Source organism: Anopheles marshallii, chromosome 2 (genome assembly GCF_943734725.1).
Source record: "Anopheles marshallii chromosome 2, idAnoMarsDA_429_01, whole genome shotgun sequence".
Lineage (NCBI taxonomy): Eukaryota > Metazoa > Arthropoda > Insecta > Diptera > Culicidae > Anopheles > Anopheles marshallii.
This window is the reverse complement of record NC_071326.1, coordinates 88,318,218-88,324,217: the sequence shown is the minus strand read 5'-3', so window position 1 is coordinate 88,324,217 and position 6,000 is coordinate 88,318,218. Positions and strand designations below refer to the sequence as shown.

At 42.5% G+C, this 6,000-nt stretch overlaps 1 non-coding gene across 1 annotated transcript; it reads left to right on the top strand.

Moving 5' to 3' along the window:
* The first annotated feature begins 4,785 nt into the window (after positions 1–4,785).
* Positions 4,786–4,857, top strand: Trnaq-cug (transfer RNA glutamine (anticodon CUG)). The gene has a single exon. It is a non-coding gene; the product is annotated as a tRNA-Gln (tRNA).
* The last annotated feature ends 1,143 nt before the right edge of the window (positions 4,858–6,000 follow it).

Here is a 6,000-nt window from a genome sequence, read left to right as displayed (position 1 = left end):
TCAACCGATCGTGGATCGGGAAAATGAAACCCACATCCGTGCCCGTCTGTTTGCTGTTGCTCGTTTGCAGTTGAACGGAAAAGATAGAGTGAAAGAGATAGAGAACAAGAACTCGCGAGTAGCTTATCTAGCGATTGAATAATATCTGCCCGTTTACCGGGAATGGGAATGCAAATAAAATGCATAATGAAGTCAGTTTTCCATTCCGCGGAACACGCGTGTGTGCACTGTTTGTCCACTGTTCAGCTCATGTTCAGTAATCAGTATTTTGGGGTTTGGATGAGCAAAAGCAACAAAATATGCTACATGTAGTTAAATGATATGGTGCGTACCGGAATACTTCAGCCGCACGAGTTAATGATGATTATCCTGCTGAAGGTTGCATGGAATGTGTGCGGGACGTTATTTATTTACACATAATGATAAAATATCGATTCGTTGCGAATGTTGAACCGGGGTGATGCAAGTGTTTGATTAAAATTGTCATGAAAAATATTATTTACACTTTGCACTTGATATTTACATACGCTTGGTGCACAATTTGTACATTAAATATGGAGTATAATTGAATGGTTCTACCAGGGCATAGTAGTAATTACACAATATTAATGATATTTGCCGATAGGGGAAAAAAAGTAGCAACAATGAAAAATGTGTGAAAATGAATGAAGTTATGTGCAAAGAATTTCATACCAATTAATTGGTATTAATTTATTATTTAATCAATTTGAAATCTGACACATTGTTTTCAATTAACAAAGCAAAGGTGTTTTTATCTGCAGAGGCCCTTTGTGCCTGCTGGATTTAGTCATCTGTTGCATCCTCTTTCATTAGCAACGTCGATCGAGAGCAGATCTCTGGTCTGCGTTCCCTCTGGAGGTTTAAATAATCGGCCAAATAGGGCTAAAATTACCAAATTACTAGCAGACAATCTCTCAGTGATCGAAGGTTCTGGTGTAGTATTCGTTGTCGAATGGTTAAGAATATCGTTTTAACAAAGATCGCCCATGGCAAATGGAAATAAAGGACAGAACTGTTCAGTATAAACCTCATTCGGGTGATTCAATAGTTCTTCAACGTTAACGAATCCACATTCTATTTCCATTAAAATCCGGACATTCTACTCATTGTCTTAATAATTCCGTAGACCTCTCCAAATGCACAGGATCACAACCTATTGTGATTATGGATTATCGATTAAATTTAAATTGTGTTTTCAGTCGATAAAGACATCATCTGGATGGCCGATAACGTGCAGTTCCGTCATGTTCCGGATCTGTGGCGTTTTGTGTTCGACAAATCACCAGTCGAGATTGATCGCAGCACAACGCATCAAATCCCGTTTGCGTGATTGCCACAGTATTTCGCATTTAAATAAACGTGCTCTCTCGTGTCCGATTGGATTAAGGTGAGATGCAAACGCACGATACACCTTTCCCCAAACACCACCATCATCATGTGCACATCAGCACACATCATCCAGCACGGCGATAAGCCTCTCTTCGTCTCGTTCGCTTGGCCTCTCCGCGTGCCACCATCCAGATAATCCTATCGAAAGCGAATCCCATCCACCTTTGCCTTCAATTCATTGAGCCACGGATTAAACACCGGCAAACAAAACCCCTTTGTGATACAAATAGGCGCGAAAAAATAATTAAACCGTCTCAACCACCAGCCTCTATGCTCTTCCGCACTGAAAACTGAAGCCTTTTGTGTGCGCGGTATGACAAAGGCACCCATTGCACACACTGCAGTGCCACGTTGAGCGGTTTGTGTGTTTGTGGTCTTTGTTAGAAGGCAAACCATTTTTGGCGATGTTGGCCCTTATTGGCCGCAGCGTTTCCATCGCCATGCGCTGGGTCGGACACGTGCAAATGAGCAGCGGTGATGTAAGCGATGCGAAGTGTATTGCATGATGAATTTAAATAAGTGATTAATTGTGATACAAATTCACTGTGTGGTGATGGTGGAATCAACAAACCGTCCCCACATCGCTCCTCAGCGAGGGCAAAAACGGGTGGACAGCTGTTAAACTGAAAGCGGACGGGGCGCGCGGTGAAGGAAGTAATGTAAAACGCCTGGAAACGATGGAAATTAGATCATCTCTCGGGTCTCGGGATCTCGGTTCGTGCACGGCCATGTGGTGTCCGGATCATGATGGGCCAGAGTTGATAGCGAGACGGTATGGCGTATTGTTGTTTCTCACACGTGCGCACCATGGCTTCCACGGTACGGTGGATGCGCGAGTGTGTGTTTGTTGATCGCGTAATGAGGATTGATTACAGCTTTAATCTGTATATCTCGACGGGAACAGTTCCAGAAGTTGAATCTGACAGTTGGCGGGCTATTGGTATACGTTGTTTCGAGTTTATTTCTCAATTCATTCAAATAGTTCGTCAACACGTTAAGCGTACAAATTTAAAGCACTGTCTACATGTTCAAATAGTATTCTATCAGAGTTACTTAAAGGCTAAAGTGCACAGCGAGTTCTCTGTTATTGAAAACTAGCGTAAGCGTAATTGAAAATGCTGAGGGGAAATACGAAGAAAATTGAATGCTGAATGAAACTGTTGTTGGTCTACAACTGAAAAACAGCTGATATTTCATAAAAAAATTCTATAAATTGCATGAGAGTATGCCTATGTGTAGACAAAGAATAATTTCCTTCGAATTTCTTGGAGTGGAGCGGGAGTCGTTTGTGTTTACACTTTCTCAAAGATGTTTTAGACCAAATACCAACAGACTTCTTAAAGTCCTATTCGCAAATAAAGATACCGGACGATCAAGTTCTTCGAATTATTTTTTGTGCTGTGCACTTATAACGTATTGTACGTTCAAGAATGTACCAACCTGAGCAACAATTTAAATAAATCAGAACTTTTTGCTAATTCTGGGACAACCATAAATTTGAATGCTATCGCGATCTAGACACATTGTGTCTTGAGTAACGTTCTGTTCCAATCGTGGTATCTATTGGCCACACTTTGGTTCCGTCAGCCGTAATGTGATTGCCTACAACGAAGGATACAAAATCCTACCATACATATCCCTTGCGATGCGTACACACTCAATTGCTCACCTGCTGTTCCGGTTCTCATGCAAACCATGCTCGTTTCCGGTAATCTTTTGATAGCTAATAAATTTTCCACTCTCCAAACCAATACGGGCAGTGTGTACCGTGGGTTTTAATTGCGAAGACAATATTCGTCTTCCCCCTGGCGTAAAGTGTCTTGAAGGGTGAAACATTTTTATTCCACCCAGGGCGTGTAAGTGCCCTTGGATACATCTTGCGAGAATGGAGCGTGAGTTGTAAGATTTTAAGCTCGCTTGAATTGTTTGTGGCAGAAGTAATTTGCCATTATTGCCGGCAGAGTGTAGCGATGGGCTGTTGGTACCGACGTCTGTTTTAACTGTTCACCTGCATCTCGTTAGTTTTGTTCGGTGCCTCCAAAACTGGGAAGTTCCCATCGTTTGCCGTAGTATCGTCCGGGGCGGTACACATGAAGTTCGTTTTCGATACCGGAAGAAGAACCATGGCTTAGGTCTGGTACCGTGCTCCGTACGCTACCGGAGTGGATGCCATATCTGAAGCACCGTACCGAGTTTAATGATTATTGATACGGTTATGGAATGGGAGGAAGCATCATCGTTTAGTGGTTCGTTTTAATCCATTATGGTGCGCTGTTTGTTTAATGTTTTCGGCAGTAAATCGAAGGTATTTATTTAATAGGCCGAAAGCAAGCAGTAGTTCCACGTTGACCACACACACACACACACTGTTGATGTGATGCCGGGACCGGATCGGACCGTCCAAAAGCAGCATGATTTACGGGCGCCATCTAGTGGCCGGGAAAAAGCCACCTCCCCTAAAGGCGACTGCGACTGTTCAGGGATTAGCATTCGAATGGGATTCGTATCAGGGGTTGCTTTCGATTGTACGCCCAGGAAACCGTGGATGAAATGAAACCGAGAAGGAGAACCATTCTGAAGGGGGGGCAGTGGGTCGGGGTCTTTCTGGAACCGTCCTGTAACCGACTAAAACTCGTCGCATTTATTGTGATTACCTTAATGAGTCCGTATTATCTATCGTAAATTATTTTATGACTCCTCTATTAATGCCATCCTACCGTGCGTACTCCAACCCCCTTGGTTCCTGTGTGTGTGTATGTGTGTTTAGCTTTTTTCTTTTGTTTACTCCTTCTTACCCATTGCATTCTATTTCTTATTTGCCTTCTACATGTTCTATCCACAAACCAACCCTCTCTCGCCCGGCACCCGGAGCCCTTCTTGAGAAGGTGAGAAGCGGTAATTAGCAGACAGCAGCAGCAGCACCAGCGCTGTGGGACGTACACCGCATGACGCGATGGGCAATAAAAAGTCGCATCGCATCCCAACGGTTGCCGGACGATAGTCGGCCGAAAAGTAATCGAGAATCAATTCTTAATTAAAGCAATCGTTGGCGCGATACGGATGAATCTGCACTGGGGATGTGAACGGTCATCTCGCTCGCTGGTGTCGTTGAATCGTTCGGCAATTGCGTTCTGGAATTGTGGGCTATTTTTCTTCAGATCTACGGGTGGTAATCCATTGAATGGAGGTACACAAGTAGGCAGTGGCAGTGCTACGTGCCAGTTGTCATGGTGAATATTGAAAGGGATGTGGAAACGAATTAGATTTGCTTTACGTAGACGATAAGGATTGTGAGGTCAGGTTTGTTATAGGTAGGCAATCATCATAGCCGGGATAACGATACAGCTCGGTAGAAGCCGCCAACCCGTATCTACGGGTTCCATGGTGTAATGGTTAGCACTTTGGACTCTGAATCCAACGATCCGAGTTCAAATCTCGGTGGAACCTTCAACTTATCTTTTTTGTAGGTATTTCATGTATACTGTTGGTAGGTAATTTGTTGGAACAAAAACGACACAACAAACTCAAACACAACAAAATCAGAAGTGGATGAATTGTTTGCAAATTTAAAGAGTAAACATAGCGTGGAAATTCACAATAGATAATTTGTTTTCCTTCCTTTCTTCCAGTTATTTTTTTTGCTTGTGTATGACTATCAATCATTCTTATTTGTTTTGTTTTAATTATTTAAAAGCTTTATTTATGTTTGTTGAATTGTTTCGCTTAGCATATTATATTTTGTTTTGCTGGATTCCTTGGACCTTATTTCTTAGATACTTCTTAATGATTTACTGAACCGTTTGGCTCGTTTTACTATTGTTATATTCATCTCTTGATTTTATTAAGTTTTCTACGCATAATGTACGTTGGTATATGATATTTTGCCACTTTTCTTTCCTTTAATTGTGCTTAGTAACAAAGGCGAAGGCCCAACGATTCGCAAGGAATGTCAACATACCAATGAAAGTTGGTACAATAAATTGATAATCCCTCCCGTGTACCACCAACCACAATCTGGTTCGAGTGCAGTTCAGGGACAGTTCAGCTACGATTGTTGGCTGGTCACTTCCTGTGCGCGTAAGACGATAACCGGTTACAGGAACTTAAGCTCGTCGGTAATCTATGGCCGCCGGTGTGAACTGGTTCCATCGGATAGTGAACAATGGTTGATAATGTGCAAATGGGCAAGAAGCAGTATCGTTTGGAGGTGATGTTTGTGTAATAAATTGTTGGTGGTGATTAGCGATGGAGATTTGCACATGGCGAAGTGGGGAGGTCAGCAGCGCTATCATCGGCTACGTGAAACATTCCACTTCTGATGGAGATTACGTCAATGCGATTGAATTAGGATCATGTTTTATGGCGGTGATGTAGATTGTACAAATATGTTTATTCGAAAGAGCTGTCTATAAAAATGACACTTGAAATTTCTATTTGTTAAGTGTACTTTATACTACAAGTCTTGATAGGACCGCGAATGGACTGGACTACATGCCACGCAGTAAAAAAGCACGAAAGATTTGTTCGCTTGCGTCACATTTCTTAACCCCTGGTAATCATCGCGTGATGCTAAAAATATTCGTGCCTTCG